Below are 17,788 nucleotides of genomic sequence, written 5' to 3'. Positions count from 1 at the left end.
TCAGAAAGGCAGAAAGGACCGTGGTTCTGTAATCTTCTTCCACTTATTTCAAATGGTTTCGATTTGCAGGGCTGCCTTCTGACTCTCGTTATTTCACATTATAGTCCAAAGAGCAAATTTTCCCTCTTCTACCTCTGTCATCTTTTCTGAATTCTGCATTCCAAAAAACTAAATATAATCTTTATTTCAATAAATTCTCATTTACTATTAAAAAAGAAAATTGGTTATAGTCCTGATTCGATCATTACAAATTGCACCGTTGCTGCTTTACAAAAGTACCCTTCTTGGCCTCAATCATATCATGATTAAAATAAGAAAATAATCTGCCATGACTAATTGATTGTATTTATTATAAAATTTAATGAATTATTGTAGGAAACATTTAATATTACTTCTTTCCACAGTACTTCATTTATAGCACATAGAACGAACTTACTGGTTTATGCATCTATCTGTTCATCAGAAAGAGAGATCTCTATGTCTATTCATTCTTTCATTAGTTAATTATTTCATGCACTTATCAATTGACAACTATGTATCTGCCAGGCACTTTTATAGGCACTGGGGTCTTTTCTAGGCTTCCCTCACTATCAATATAAAAGCTTCCCTGGGGTGATCTCATTACTTTTATTACATGTTAATTGCTCACAAACTTGTATATCCAGCAAAATTTCTCTTCTGTATTATAACCTAAATACTAACTAAGCATGTCCTCTTAACGATCCTTCAGGTAACTGAATCTTATACCTAAAGATGCCTAAAGATGAACAAGGAGTCCCACACCTTTCTCCCCATTTGTTGACATTAAAAACAAACAAAATCCTGAGGTTTATCATTCACTTATTCCCATCTTTCACACAAACTCTCACAATAAGGTCAATTAACCACCCGATGCTGTCAATCTATTGCCTAAATATTTCTTGAATCTATCCATTTTAATTTAGTTTTACTACTGCTATAATGAGGCAGACCGTCATAATTTGTCCCCAATTATACTGTAACAGGTTCCTAATTAATTCCCCCTGCTTCAGCCTTTTCCCCATTTTAATCCATCCTCCTCACAGTAGCCTAAGGAGATTTGCTAATTTGAGTCCTGGGAGACGAGATGGGGAAGATGGGCTGAAGCTGCAACATGAAGGTCTATTATGAGCAGTTGGCACCTCCTACAGTGCCTGCCACTTGGTAAGTTCTCAGTTCGCTTCTTTGTTGTTGTTTCTGAAATACAGGAAAGCATTTTGAAAATGACAGGATTCCACAGAATTATGTTCCATATAACATATTTTAGCCTAAAGGTAATGACATTTACTCCAGTGAAGTGTTTCCCCTTCCTTCCTTCCTGGATTAAGAATGTAAGCCATTACATTGTTATGTATTCTTACCAAAGGAACTTCTAAATGTCAGAGGTAAGTGAAATCCCAAGATATGAATGGAAATGTCACCTTGCAAATTCATTGAAATTTTTATTCTAGTGGAAATTGGATAAATCTTATGAAATATAGAGAAGTGAGGAAGTGTTTGGGAAATGGCAATCTGACCAAGAGAAATCGATTTAAAGTTCATCCTTGTAAGTTGCTACTGATGTGGAAAAATCTCAGCAAAATTGTGGCTGAGGCTGGAGTATTACGACTATAGATGGACATTGACTTTTTATTTAAATTTTTTATGTTTTTATGGATACATAGTAGGTGTATATATTTAAGGGATTTATGAGGTATTTTGATACAGGCGTACAATGTGAATTAATCAAATCAGAGTAAATGAGGTATCCATCAATTCAAGCATTTATTCTCGACTTTGATATTGAACCCTGCAAAGTTATGAGCACTAAAATATCTTGTATGGCCTTCCAGAGATACTTTTCTCTATATTCCAAATGTATTCCCTACACTCAATAATTTATTTGTTTTATTTACTGCTAGTTTATGGAAAGTCTTGAGTTATCAGATGAGACAAATTTTGTTTTGTTTTTTTTTTTTTTTTTTTGAGACGGAGTCTTGCTCTGTCGCCCAGGCTGGAGTGCAGTGGCCGGATCTCAGCTCACTGCAAGCTCCGCCTCCCGGGTTTACGCCATTCTCCTGCCTCAGCCTCCCGAGTAGCTGGGACCACAGGCGCCGCCACCTCGCCCGGCTAATTTTTTGTGTTTTTAGTAGAGACGGGGTTTCGCCGTGTTAGCCAGGATGGTCTCGATCTCCTGACCTCGTGATCTGCCCGTCTCGGCCTCCCAAAGTGCTGGGATTACAGGCTTGAGCGAGACAAATTTTTAAAAAGAGAATTGGCCAGCTGCTACTTGGGAGGCTGAGGCAGGAGAATGGCATGAACCCGGGAGGCGGAGCTTGCAGTGAGCAGAGATCGTGCCACTGTACTCCAGCCTGGGTCACAGAGCCAGACTCCGTCTCAAAAAAAAAAAAAAAAAAAAGTGAATTGAATCAAAACCTCACGTAGAATTTATAAAATCACAGCTTTGTGATGTTTGCTTTTCTGCTTCTGAAATAAAAACATTATCATATTTAAATAACTCATAGTGTGACAAAGGATAAAATTGTCTGTATAGACTGACCTAGAGAGACAGTATTTATGTCTTCAACAGCACAAACCTCAGACATCTTGGCACAAAGTGAATGCTCACTAAATATATGAAGCATAAATGTAAAAAATTCTTATTGCTCAGAACTCATTCCTGTATCTCTTAAAATCACTCCAAATGTGTTAATGAAGGTTCATGAAAAAACAGTATGCACAAACATTTCCTAAACTTCCTCAAAATTCCTAAAAAGCTGAAAGAAATGTACATTTGAATTTCATTTCATTTATTTGCTCAGATGAGCTGTGTTAAGTAAGAACTTAACATCTCTGGACCTCAAGTATTTCATCTGTAAAATGGGAATAATTATAGTACCTATATCACATGAAGTATTTAGCAAAGCGCTGGGCAGTATGTCACTCCTGGCAAGTACTTATGTGTGCCTATGCTGGCAGAATGTCACTTCTTAGATTCTACAAAAAGAGTGTTTGGAACCTGTTTCATCAAAGTGCAGGTTCAATTCTGTGATATAAAACAGCACATCACAAAGCATTTTCACAGATAGCTTGTTTCTAGTTTTTAGGCCTGGATATTCATATTTCCTTATAAGTCCTCAATAGGTTCGGAAACTTTGACGGTGCCAAGCTATCTGTGAAACAAGCTATCTGTGAAAACACTTTGTGATGTGCTGTGTTATCTCACAGAATTGAGCTCAGGCTGTGCCTGAGTTCAACAGGGTGTGAATAAAGAATTACCCTTCCACAACGAGGCTTCGAACAACAAATATTTGTAAAACACTGATGATAACACAATCCACAAGGCCCTTGCACCTGGTGTGCACTTTTCGATCTGGCAAATGCTTTTCTCCTATTCATTCTTACAGTCAGAAAACATCAGAAGTTTACTTTCATCTGACAGGAGCAGAAGTATTCCTTACTTTCTTGTTTCATGGATAAATTGTCTCTAGAGATCTATGTTAAAATATATTCATTGTATCACACGACATCACACTTTTACATTAAATGGGCAAAATCATGCTGATAATTTGTAGGAAACTGGAAATAGCAGGAACATTAGGCACATTAGGCACCCTGCTGAGACACTTGTTTTCCATTGGAAGCAAGATAGAAAAAAAATGAATACACTAAAATCTACCACCTCTGTGAAATGTCTGAGAATCCTGAGAATTGCAGCATATTGGAATAAATTTCCCTTTTCAAGTGAAGAACCAGTAGGCTCGCTTTGCATTCCCTACCTTAAGAGGACAGAAGACACATCTCTCAGTTGCTGTCTTTGGAATTTGTTGGCAGTATTGGAGAGTTTGAAAGCAGCTAAATTAATTTGCCAAGTGGCTTGAAAACCTGCAAATTTGAGATGGAACCTAAGACAGACATATTTCTCTACCTGTACAAATGATTACGTACATTGGCCCTTTGGGCTCAGTAAGAGCAATGATAACTAGAATTTCAGTGGTGGTTCAGAGTGCTTTATGGAATCTATAGTAAGCTCTGTTAGACGAATCACAAAAGAAATATCTAGAATTTGGAAGCAAAGCCCTATTATCATTGGTTAAGTAAGTATTCTGTGTGCAGTGCCTCTTGTTTTACTTCTGGGCTCTGTTAGATTCTAAATTCTTGGGCATAATCCAAACTGTTCCTGATGAATGTGACATTTTCTGATCCAACCATTTGGAGAGTGTCCTTGAAACTACTAAGGGCAGTGATAAAGTTATTGAAACCTCTATTCTATGTTGGGAGAATCACCAAGAACTAAGCTCGGTTATTAATAATTATGGTTTGTATTGGTCTACTTGACAAAGAACTCTGACCAATTGAGAGCTGGCTGAATATCAGGGGGACATAGTATGAGTAATAGGCAGGACCAGTTGTAGAAATAAGTAATGTAGTCTATGCAAATTTTATTTTTTGATTTTTTTAATATTGTGACAAATATTTTATCTTCTCTTTCCATTGTTTCTACTTATACTGGTAGTATTTATGGTGGTTAAAGTTAACATTATTTCAAAGTTTCACAATATTTGAATGGAAAATCAAGAGAGCAAAAGGAAGAGGGAATATCGATCTAGACAGTTCAGACTTTCTGCCAGTTTAAAAAATGTGAGATATTAGATTGTCTCTAGTTATAAGTAGAATCCGTTTTCAAGTGTAATCTCTATAGCGAAAAAATGGAAAGGATGCATGAGTATACTTGATGAAGTTTTATAAATTGAACAAAGTGTATAACCAGCATCCAAATCAAGAAATACATTGTTGCTAGCAACAGTGAAAGGAAGGAGGAGGAAAGGAATGAAGGGAGGTAGTTAAGATGCTGAATAATAAAGGAATGGTTAAAAAGCACACCGATATATTATTGGGTGACAGCATACTATGCTAATCTTATTGTAGAAGAATAATAATGTGTACCATTTAAAGTTTTTTTTTTTTTTTTTTTTTTTTTTTTTTTTTTTTTTTTTTTTTTTTTTTTTTGAGACGGAGTCTCACTCTGTCACCCAGGCTGGAGTGCAGTGGCGCGATCTCGGCTCACTGCAAGCTCCGCCTCCCGGGTTCACGCCATTCTCCCGCCTCAGCCTCCGAGTAGCTGGGACTACAGGCGCCCGCCACCGCGCCCGGCTAGTTTTTTGTATTTTTAGTAGAGACAGGGTTTCACCATGTTAGCCAGGATGGTCTCGATCTCCTGACCTCGTGATCCACCCGCCTCGGCCTCCCAAAGTGCTGGGATTACAGGCTTGAGCCACCGCGCCCGGCCACCATTTAAAGTTTTTGCTGCAAGCAAAGGAAACCAATTCTGACTCTGATAATAAACAGAATGGAGTTGACTGGAAGGATGTTGGCAATTCAAAAATTATGGAGAAATCAAGATGGAATGGTAGGCTTTTTTTGTGTGTAGAAACTACAGAGGTGGGTGGGCACATAGCTGAAATAGTCTAGTTATGGTGCTGCTAGTGGAACTGAATGAACTGCAACCATTTTCATCGTCATTCAGTTCCAGAAATACAACCAGCATAATTCAACTCATCTTTTATAACCATAAATAAAATTGACCCTTTTAGAAGTCAGTAGGGGCTGCTAGCTTGCTTCCTTTTTCCCTCCCTCCCTCTCTTCCTTCCTTCCTATGCAATCCTGTTGAGAATTTTATAACGCACATATCATTTTGCATATTTGTAATAGTTTTTTCAAGAGGATTTTTTAGAATCAGAAGTGCTGAGTAATTATGTGTATATATTTTTTTAAGTTTTTAATGAATGTTCCCAGATTTTCTTTGAGGAAGAATTACCAATTTATGCTTCATCACCACTCTATGACTCTTCAGTTTTCTTCATTTTTGCCCAGACTAGTGGAAACATGTTAGCAATTTTTTTTGTGCATCATTGTATCAACCTCTCTTTTTATTTGAGACAGGCTTTCCTGTGGGGAAAAGAAAGAAAGACCAGACTGTTACTGTGTCTATATAGAAAGAAGCAGACATCAGAGACTCCATTTTGTTCTGTATTTGAGATGCTGTTAATCTGTGACCCTGCCCCCAACCTTGTCCTTGCAAGAGACATGTGCTATGGTGACTCAAGGTTTAAAGGATTTTGGGCTGTGCAGGGTGTGCTTTGTTAAACAAGTGCCTGAAGGCAGCTTGCTGGTTAAAAGTCATCACCATTCTCTTAATCTCAAGTGCCCAGGGATACGCACACTGCCAAAGGTCGCAGGGACCTCTGCCTAGGAAAGCTAGGTATTGTCCAAGGTTTCTCCCCATGTGATAGTCTGAAATATGGCCTCGTGGGAAGGGAAAGACCTGATCGTCCCCCAGCCTGACACCCGTGAAGGGTCTGTGCTGAGGAGGACCAGTACCAGAGGAAAGAAGGCCTCTTGGTGGTTGTTGGCAGTTGAGATAGAGAAAAGCATCTGTCTCCTGCCCATCCCTGGGCAATGAACATCTCGGTATAAAACCCGATTGTATGTTCTGTTTACTGAAAAAGGAGAAAACCGCCTTAGGGTGAAAGGTGGACTTGCTAGCGTAATGCTGCTCTTTGTGCACTAAAAAGGTTTATGGAGATGTTTACATATGCATATCAAGGCACAGCACTTTTCCTTATTCATGTCACAGAGATCTTTATTCCTATGTCTTACTGCTGACTTTCTCCCTACGATGATCCTATTATCCTGCCACTTCCTTTTCTTTAAGATGGTAAAGATAATTATCAATAAATACTAAGGGAACTCAGAGACCGGTGCCGGCATGGGTCCTCGGTATGCTGAGCGCCGGTCCCCTGGGCCCACTTTTTCTTTCTCTATACTTTGTCTCTGTGTCTCATTTCTTTTCTCAAGTCTCTCATTCCACCTAACGAGAAATGCCCACAGGTGTGGAGGGGCAGGCCACCCCTTCACTTTCCCAATAATAAAAATTTATAGCTTGATGAAGAGTGAGCACTGCTGTTGGATAAATCTATATTTTATACTATAAAGACAGTATAATTGACATTTAGTAATAAGTTGTGTGTCATCCATTCAAGATTACCTTTAATGAATTACCTCCTAAATTCGCATGCTAGGTCACTTCATCCTATCTTCTTTCAATAATGTTTGATTTTTATCACTTGATATTATTAGCCACTAATTAGTAAAAGATTATCCTGTTTTCAAGGCAATGATAAAGCTTTCAAAGAAAATAATTTTTCTTTTCTCATGCGAGAGGGGATAAAACATTGTGTTTTACAAAGTTGGCCCCACTACCACATTTTACAATGTCTTGCTCTTCAGATGTTATTTTAAACATGATAGAAAGAGCTCTTAAGTGACCTTCAATTTATCCAACCTCCAGACTGACACTCTGTTCCTTCACAGATGCCCACAGAACATTAAATGCTTAAGTTCTAATAGGCTACACCCTTCTTTTCAAACCAAAAGATAGCTTTTGCTTTTTACTTCCAAGGTTGTTTGTTTCAAGTACATTTGTTATTTTAATTGCATAATTTAAATAAGAATTATTCAAAGCAATATGAGTGTGGAAAGAAATTCATTTTCAAAAGACCAAGTTCAATGACATTGAGCAATGACTTAAATAACTTGATCAAGATAATTGGTTTAAAAATGTTAGCAAATAAGAATGATTGAAGAAAAAAATTACACATCTAGAACAATTTTGCATTCAGATAGCTTTGCATCTGTCTTTAAATTCCAGACATCCTTTAAAGAAACCAAAACTGGAGTTCTTATATAATGAAACATGGGTATAACATACAAAATTGATGACACCGATATTCACGTAGCTGGCTCTATCTATAGTAAACACACACATACACAAATCAGCTCTAGCCCTACATCAAATGGTTTCCAAATGAGCTTACATTAATAGATATTAACTTACAATGTATTCTCTGAGACATGTGCAAACCATTTTTAATAATTTATTACTTTGATTCAATTTTAAAATTAACCAAACAAACTAGGTGCTATATTTTGGATATAATTTGTCTGGCCACACCAGGTCTCATGTTGAAATTGATCCCGTGTTGGAGGTGAGGCCTAGTGGGAGGTGTTTGGGTCTTGGGGGCAGATTCCTCATGGCTTGGTGCCATTCTCCTATTCTTGCAGGAGCGAGTGAGTTCTCAGTCTTAGTTCCTGTGAGAACTGCTTGTGGAAAAGAGGTGGACACCTCCTCCTTTCTCACTTCCTTCCTCTCTTGCCACATGACACCTGCCCCCCTTTGCCTTCCACCATGAGTGGAAGCTTCCAGAGCCCCTCAACAAAAGCAGGTGCTGGTGCCATTCCTCTTGTGTAGCCTGCAGAGCCAGGAACAAAATAAACCTCTTTTCTTTATAAATTACCCAGCCTCAGGTATTCCTTTATAGCAACACAAATGGACCAAGACACCAGATATTGTCCCATTTTGCTTATGTCTCAGGTTTTTCTACAGAATGGAAGATAGGAAGAACACTTCAGTAATAGCACATTATATCTCAGATGTGTCACAACTAATGTCACAAATAATGCCACAGAAAACTATATGCCAATTTTTAATTATCTTTTTTCCTAACACAAGTACAAGGTAACTCAAAATAACGTGGATTTTGTTTTCACTTTATAAAAATCCATATATTTCTTCCTTCTAAATATTTGCCACAGTCTTTGTCCTTCACTCTCTTTGTTCCTTTCGGTTGTTTTTTACACAGATGAAAAACACTCACTGAAATCAAAGTACACTTGCATCTGCATGATGATTAGCAACAGATGAGAACTGATGTGGCTGAAGGGTGATAAAGTCCATTCAAAAATTAAACCATGAGAGACAAATACATAGGTATAGCAAAGGTCATCTGTCTGAGGTGGATATGCATTTCCACTAAGAATATCTGGTTGCTTAGAAGCTGTTTTCCTTTTGGCACACTCTCAATGACACTATCTCAACACTTCTTCAAGTGTTTGTGTAGATTTAAGGTGATGCTTAACATCTCTGCATTTCTCATGTTGCCCACTGGAAATGTATGTGATAAAAATACGTATTATATATGTTCTAAAGGAATGACCACGGATAAGATGATCAAGAATGTTTTGTGATTGCTTTATTGAAACATAGTCTCTCAGAACTGCCTTGATTCTTCTTTACCTTATGTCAATATTCCTTTCACTTTTTGATTGATAATATTTATTATTAAAAATTCAGCTTTTGACTCCTGAGTCCTAAACATAACTGATTTGTTTTATGCGACCACCGGAGCAGGCGCCAGAGATGAGGCAAGTAGGCAAGGTAAAAAAACTTTATTCACTAGCCAATGCGAAGGAGGAAAGGGCAAGTTTCACCGGTCTCCGGCGGTGGAGGCTGAGGAGGTCGCTCCCGCGTTCTCAGGCTCCAGCGTTCTCGGGCGAGGTTCCTAGGTCCGTATATGAGGAGGAGCCCAGGAAGTTCGCGCCGATGTCTTCTGGGAGCGGCCTTTTATGGATGGGGCTTGAGGTGGGCAGGACAGGGGCGGGGGTAAGGGCGTCTTCATAGGTGTGGCTGGGTAAGTTTCGATTTCTTTGTTTTGACGTCACAATGCGCAGGGGCGGACAGTGGGTGTTTTTCCCGGGCGTGGGAAAGTCACTGATGAAGAACCCAGAACTGCGCCATCTTGTTTACCTTCTTTACCTTCTTCCATCTTGTCCTTTCTCCCTCACCCGAACAATAACTTCATTCATAACCTCAGGAGAATTTAATATATAGACTAAAAGATTATTTGTTCTATGTGAGGCTCATATTTTTTACAGTTAATCTAGGATTTGTTGATTAATTTTAAATTTACTTTAAAATTCATAATAGATATTTAATCCCTTCATAATCTGAAGACTCTTTACTCAATATTGTAGTAATATCTCTAGTCCACTAAGGCCTTAGGTGCTCATGCTAGTATTTTACCAGCTCCCTCCTCACCAGACCATGTGAGATTGGGATTGCTTTACTTTTATGAGTATGGTGGTGTGAGGGACTATTAACAAAAGAAGTCTTTTTAAACACAGGAACACTGTATCTCTCAGTACAGCTGGCTCCCAGATTGTCACAGCATCAGAGTGCTGCTTAAAGCACATCTTTTCATGCCATTTACTATTTGTTCACTTCTAGGTTCCATATATGACCTGCAGAATGCACCCAAAAAGGGAGTTCAAGGGCCAATCTTTCATGGGCAATTACATGTAGATTTCTAATTGCTGATCCTAATGATCAGTGGTTTCTCCTTTGGGTCAGATGTATTATTGCTGTAGAACCAGAATGCTGTCACTCAAAGTGATCCTTAGTCATTAACTCATTGGTCAGGCCAAGCGTATAATAACACTGCATTTTCAGAAGCTAGAAAGCAAGTTTGGACAAGCAAGGATGGTCAACTCACCTAAAACTACGTGGTAGCAGCAGCAGCACATGAAAGATAAGGTGTTCACATCTCCACAGACTAGAGAGTATTTAGGGAAACAAAACACCTCTAATTTTTATACTTTGGCTGCGACATTTTCACAGTACTTTTTTGGACTGAGAACAAATAGTATTTCCACAATGACAAAGGCATTGGAAACATCTAGAATAGAACATACCAACCTCTTCTGTGTGAAAGCATGTGCACTTAAAACAAATGGTCTCTTACCGGTAATTGGCACATAGCAGGTGTTCAGAAACTTTGTGCATCAGATTAAATGAGAGAACTGGAGGCACAGCAGGTTCAAGCATTTTCTGAAATACTTGAATATTGGAAGGGTAGAATTCATGAACACAAAACCATTTTATAGTTTTGTTGAAAGGTTTTGTTACATTTAGAAAGTAAAGAAATTTGAAAAGAAATCAAGTCTCCTTAAAATAAGAAAGACCTTGTCAAATGGGTTATATATGGTTCTATGTATTTAAAAAAACACACGGTAGAATGTGGACTAGAAGAAGTGATGTTGGTAGCACACCAATAGTAGACATTCTTCTTCCTGCAAGGAAACAAGAAAAAGAATTTGATATGATATCAGAAATGAGGCCATTTTTATGTCAACTATCAGCAAAGATATAAAAACATTTTAAGATCAGAAATAGAAAAGTTCACAATGAGCCAGTGAACATGGGGTTTTTATATTAAGTTTTCCTAAAGAGCTGAAGTTCTAGAGTTCAAGACTTGTCTCTAGGAGGAGAGATTTGAGACTACAAACCAATTAATTAAAGTTATTCTGAAGCCAGAGACATATTAAAATTTATGAATGAAATTTGGATTAAGTTACACAGTGATTTTGAAGATATATAAGTGATGTATTTTCTGTTAGAATATCTATCTTTATGTTTTGATGTGTTTGGCTAAAATAATTACTAATACAATTTATTACATGCTTATTTTACTTTATACCATGTCATATTTTTTAAGCAATATAAAATTAGTAAGAAAGCAGGTTGAAATTTTGGTACAATTAGGAACAATGATCTTAATTCTCTTTTTCACTTTGATTAATGAGGAGGCAAAGTTCTGGTTTGACATTTAATAATGTTTAAACTCTTAAATCAAATCCGTGTAAGGTTAACAATGTTTACATGGATTTAGGGAGGTTTTTTGCATTGTTTTTTATGCCATTTTATAATTACATGACTACAGTACAAAAACACCAAAAATTGTTCATGGAATATAGCCACCCTAAATCCACAGAACATATTTAAAAGACATATTTAAATGTAGCCATCATACTATTCTAAAGTTTTTGTTTGTTTTTTGTTTGTTTGTTTTTTGTTGTTTTTTATTTTCTAGACAGGGTTTTGCTCTTGTTACCCAGGCTTGAGTGTAATGGCACAATCTTGGCTCACTGCAACCTGCCTCCTGGATTCAAGCAATTCTCCTGCCTCAGCCTCCCAAGTAGCTGGGATGACAGGAATGTGCCATCACACCCAGTTAATTTTTTCTATTTAGTAGAAACAGGGTTTCACTATGTTGGTCAGGCTGGTCTTGAACTCCTGACCTCAGGTGATCCACCAACTTCAACCTCCCAAAGGGCTGGGATTAGAGGCATGAGCCACTGTGCCTGGCCCAAAGTTTTTTTTAACTTAAGGAATTTTATTTTGGTAACTATTATGTGTCTGGAACTATAGTAGTTCTCGTTGGCTGATAATATGCATCTGACAATTCCTGTTCTTGCAGGACATCACACTTTATTTGAGGTTAAAGAATACAAAATATTATATGATTTGTTAGCACTTCAAAGGTTTATGTAGACTGAAAGGTTTAGAGAAATCGTCATAGAACAAGGCTAATTGAATGTGGCCTTGTGGAATATGTAAGAGAATTAGGACAGGTTAGCAAGCAGGGAGAGGAAGAAGAGAAAGGACACTGTTGAAGAGGATATAGCAGAATATTTGGAGATTAGTTTAAGTCTCTGCAATGCAGATGAGAAAGGCTTTTGAAGGATAGAAGTTAGTGTGACCTTGAGATCCCCAGGAAGGATTATGAAAGGTTTGCAAATGAGTTTGTTTTTTGAAGCAGCATCTTCTCTGATGGCTCCATAACAGCAGGGGCAGTGCTGGAAGTGGTGGAACTGGTAGCTGCCCTTTCCAGGGGTGAGTACTTCCTTTCATGGTGACAGAACTTTCTTCTCTCTGGGCAGAGTTCATTGTCAAATAGGGTCCTGAGACTTGTCTAAATACTACCTACTACACAGAAGTCCTGTCATGACTACTGGGAACTAGTAAATTAACATTTGGCATTAGAAAAATGAGTAAGGTGTATTTAGAAAATGAAAATAAACAATCAGAAGTATTTTTCTTTATACTTGAGGATTCTTTGGAAGTTGCAGTAGTTATGTTGTAAAGTGGGCCTCAGTGACTTTTCAACATTTTATATTTGTTTATTCTTTTTTCCTTTTAAAGCAGTAAGACAAAGAAGGAAAAGAATTGGGTTTGGAATAAAATTTACATAAACTTGAATTCTGTCTCTGTTACTAACTAACCAAGTAGATCTGGTCAATCATGTCACTTAACCTCTTTACAGGTGATAATAACAAATCCATAAGTAGCTCTGAATCATAAGTTATTCATATTCACAATAAAACTGGCTCACACTTATTGCATATTTAATATATACCAAATTCCAGTCCATATACTTCCCATGTATTATCACTTTCTTTGAGAATTAAAAGAAATAATATTAATAAAATAATTAGCATGAGGTCATAGATAACATTTTTAATAAATTACTTTTCAGACCTTAAATAAACTATCCAAGTTGGGATAGAAATTGTGGTTTATAATATCTTCTATGCACTTAATATAAAGCTTTGCAGTTCATTCTTTTGCAGAAGGCCACTAACTTCTTGGATTTGCAATTCAATTCCAATTAGCACGATTTTATTTTATTTATTAATTTTTAATTTTAGAGACAGGGTATCACTTGGTCACACAGGCTGGAGTGAATGACACAATTGTAGCTCAGTGTAACCTCGAACTCCTGGTCTCAAGTGATCCTCCTATCTCAGCCTCCCAAGTAGCTGGGACTACAGGCATGCACCACAACTCCTGGCTAATTTTTTAATATTTTTGTAGAGACCGGGTTTTGCTGTGTTGACCACGCTGGTCTTGAACTCCTGACCTCAAGCAATCCTTCTGTCTCAGACTCCCAAAGTGCTGGGATTACATGCATGAACCATCACACTCAGCTGGTTATTTTCAACTTAGCATTAGGTTTTATTTTATTTAAAAATCTTGACATATCAAGTACAGAGACTTGATATTCTTTGGTGTCTTATGGGGATAAAGGGAAAGTAAACTAAATTTAAAAATCTACATTTTCATAGATTTCTTCCAAGGCCTGCTGCTAATCTAGAATAAGACTCATTTGTATACATTATATCTAAGAAAGAGCTAAATATTTGTTATTGTTGTTCCATAACATATATCTCTCTGATGACATTATTGAAAACAAATGATATGAAAGAACTCTAAATTGTAAACCAAAAATAAAATTCTAAGGCCCCCCAACCATCTAAATGGACTTTCTCCTCAGCCAGGGCTCTTAAAATTTAACCTGAAAGACTGATTCAGGCCAAGAAGGGAAGTGGGGGTGGGAACATGCCTCATTATACCTCTCAGGCACTAACATCAACACAGACTTTTCAGTCTGATAAGAAACATTTCTCTCTGCTCTCTCTGAAGCCTGCTAGCTAAAAGCCTCATCTGCATGATAAAACTTTGGTCTCCAGAGCCTCTTATCTCAACCCAAGCATTCCTTTCTATTGATCCCAGGTCTTTAGACATACTCAACCAATCGTCAACCAGAAGATGTTTAAATTTACCTATAGCCTGGAACCCCCACCTCCACTTTGAGTTGTCCCACCTTTCTGGACCAAACCACTGTATTTCTTAAATGTACTTGATTGATGTCTCTTGTCTCCCTAAAATGCTGCACCCCAACTGCCTTGGGCACATGTCATCAGGACTTCCTGAGGCTGTGCCACGGGGCATCCTCAACCTTGGTAAAACATGCTTTCTAAATTAACTAAGCCCTGTCTCAGATTTTGTGGTTTCATAAAATCTACCAGGAAAATAAGTTAAAGATTTGAATTGGCACGAGAAAATAATAAACAAAATAAAAATGGAAAATATATACTAAAATATATAATATTTAGTAAAATATATACTAAAGAAATACAAGTAAGAAAAGCAAGAATAATAATAGTAATATTAGAAGAACATTAGATGCAGGGGAATTACCAAGGGCCAAAACAGTAAATATGAAAATGGGAAATACTTTGTGAAAGAAAATGTCCCATGCAAATAAAACATTATGTGCTAACCATAAGGAAAAAGCTCCTAAAAGGGTAAATAAATGTTGAAAATATGAATTAAATGGAAAGCTTACAGATTCTGTAGGTCAGCAACATATAGTCTTTGACTAATATAACTTTTTACCCATACACAAAAAATATATATTTCCAGAAACATTTACAAAAATCATTCATGGAAGTATCCACAAAGAAAACTTTAATAAACATGTGAAAGTCAAGACTGACAAGGTCACACTTTTTCTTTAATACATTAAAACTAAAATAAACATAAGTAACTGTCAGGCCTCTGAGTCCAAGCCAAGCCTTCGCAACCCCTGTGACTTGCACGTATATGCCCAGATGGCCTGAAGTAACTGAAGAATCACAAAAGAAATGAAAATGCCCTGCCTTGCCTTAACTGATGACATTCCACCACAAAAGAAGTGAAAATGGCCGGTCCTTGCCTTAAGCAATGACATTATCTTGTGCCTGGCTCATCCTGGCCCAAAAAGCTGACCCACTGAGCACCTTGTGACTCCCACTGCTGCCCGCCAGAGAACAACCCCCCTTTGACTGGAATTTTCCTTTACCTACCCAAATCCTATAAAACGGCCCCACACTTATCTCCCTTCACTGACTCTCTTTTCGGACTCAGCCCGCCTGCACCCAGGTAGATTAAAAAGCTTTATTGCTCACACAAAGCCTGTTTGGTGGTCTCTTCACACGACACACATGTCAGAAACCAAGAGAGTATACACATGGAAAATGTGAAACACTTTCTTAAATCAAGATTTGGTTCAATAATGAATTTTTTAATTTAAATAATTAAAAGTAACAAGTAGAAGAGCACTCTATGCTAGAATATTTGGAACACAGCTAAACTGTATTCAGAAACTATGTATAGTCTTAACAATTTTTATTAAAAAAATGACTGAAGACTTCCGAAAAATCTTTAAAAATCCCTTTCTCTATAAAAGCAATAAGAATACTGTTTAAAACTGTCAAAATCAACTTTTTCAGAGCTCTGGAAGTTAATTAAAGGCTTGCAACAATCTGAAAAGATTTATTTAAGAGTAATGGCTAAATATTAGTGGAACAATAAATTATGTGACGTTACAGTTTGACCTAATCTCATCTCTCCTCTCAAGATCCATGGTACATTTGAAAAACAGTAACCTAGTAGCCACTGGAAAGGGCTGAATGGACTTGGAGCTACCCAAATACACCATTCCGTTTATTGTCACTATTTGACCTGTCTGGCAGTACTTTGAAAAGCGTCATTCTTGGGGCTTGTCTTTAACTGACCTGACTCAGCTACTCTGTGTGAAAGGCCTTATTTGCAGTTTATTGGTTGAAAACAACCAGTGGCAATTGTTTAACTTTGCAGCTGCCTGAGGCAGAATTATAGCTGGAGCTAACAAAAGGCTAATCAAAAACTTAAAAGGAAATATGAGGGAATTATAGGGGACTTTGAAAGCTTTGGCATACTCCTGGATATTTAGAAGGTTGCTATATTAGTCAGGGGTCTCTAGAGAAACAGGAGAGATGACAGATAGATAGATAGATAGATAGATAGATAGATAGATAGATAGATAGATGTATTATAAGGTATTGGCTCATGTGATAATGGAAGCTGGGAAGTCCCATGATCTGCCATATGTAAGCTGGTGATCCAAGAAAGCTAGTGGTGTAGTTTGAAGGCATGAGAGTTGGAGAGCTAACAGTGTAGATCCTAGCCCAAGTCTCAAGTCCTGAGAATCAGAAGTGCCAAGTACAAGAGATCAATGTCTCAACACAGGCAATCGCGTTGAATAAAAATTTAAACTTCTTCTGTCTTTTTGTTCTATTCAGTCTTTTGATGGATGAAATGATGGCCACTCACGTTGGGGAGGGCCAGCTGCTTTACTCAGCTCATAAATTCAAATGGTAATCTCTTCTGAAAACATGCTCACAGACATGCCCAGAAGTAATGTCTAACCAGGTATCTAAGTACACTGTAGCCCATTTAAGTTGACACATAGAATTAACCATCATATTCATGTGCTTGCACATGTCCAGGGCTGTATGCATCCCCATAAAGACCTGCAAGCACCCTAATCCCTTATTTCTGTCTGCCTTTAAGACTCTGTGAAAACCAAAAGTGATGGCTAGGATAGAGCTGGGAACTGTCTGCTTGAGTGTTGTAGGCATTCCCTATACCTACACATACAGCCACTTAGCAAAGATTTGGAGAATTATTAACACAAGTAATGTAAGGAAATGTTCATCAATCCATTAGCTGATCACTAAGCTAACTAAGTAGGTATTTCACAGGCTGCACAAGACCAAAACAATACAAATTTTACAAAATTAGTATGAGAAAGTCACTAAATAATTCTAACAAACAGCAACAAGTAAAAAACACTGTAAAAGTAGGGGAGCGTAATCTGAACTCAAGAGTTGCTGTATCATATTATTCCAAATGTTTAGTTTTTAACGACAACAAAGAATTAATGAGACATACAAAGATAAAAGTGTCTGGCACACAAAGAGAAAAAAGTACTCAAGAGAAATAGTACTTCAAGAAGCACAGATGTTATACTGAATAAATAGTTAAAAATTTAAAAGTACAAGGAATTAAAGAAAAATATGTCTAAAAACTTTAAGTAAACTATGAGTATGATGTCTTTCCAAAGAGAGATTATCAGTAGAGAAGGGACCCTAAAAAAGAGCCAGATAGAAACTCTTGAGTTGGAAAGTATAAGAACTAAAATGAAGAATTTACTAGAAGGAATCAACAACATATTGAGCTGGCAGAAGAAACTTGAACAAATGTCACTTGAGATTATGCATTCTGAGGAATAAAAAGGATAAAGAATAAAGAGAAATGAATAGAGAAATTGGTACACTTTAAGCATACCAACATATCTATGATAGAATTTCCAAAAGAAGAGGAAAAAAAGGAGAGGGAAGAATATATGAAGAAATGATGGCCAAGAATTTAGCAATCAATTCAAGTCTAATAAACTCAAAGAGATTT

The 17,788-nt window shown here is 37.2% G+C and overlaps 1 long non-coding RNA gene across 1 annotated transcript in view; it reads left to right on the top strand.

Moving 5' to 3' along the window:
- LOC126957924 (uncharacterized) overlaps positions 1-17,788 on the top strand; it is a 73,451-nt gene that overhangs the window by 3,932 nt on the left and 51,731 nt on the right. The window contains exon 2 of the long non-coding RNA XR_007727017.1: positions 1,065-1,182. This is a non-coding gene — a long non-coding RNA (uncharacterized LOC126957924). The remainder of the gene's footprint in view (positions 1-1,064; positions 1,183-17,788) is intronic.

This window comes from Macaca thibetana, chromosome 7 (assembly GCF_024542745.1).
Source record: "Macaca thibetana thibetana isolate TM-01 chromosome 7, ASM2454274v1, whole genome shotgun sequence".
NCBI lineage: Eukaryota > Metazoa > Chordata > Mammalia > Primates > Cercopithecidae > Macaca > Macaca thibetana.
Note: the sequence above shows the minus strand (reverse complement) of the source record. Positions and strands in the feature narration are given on the sequence as shown.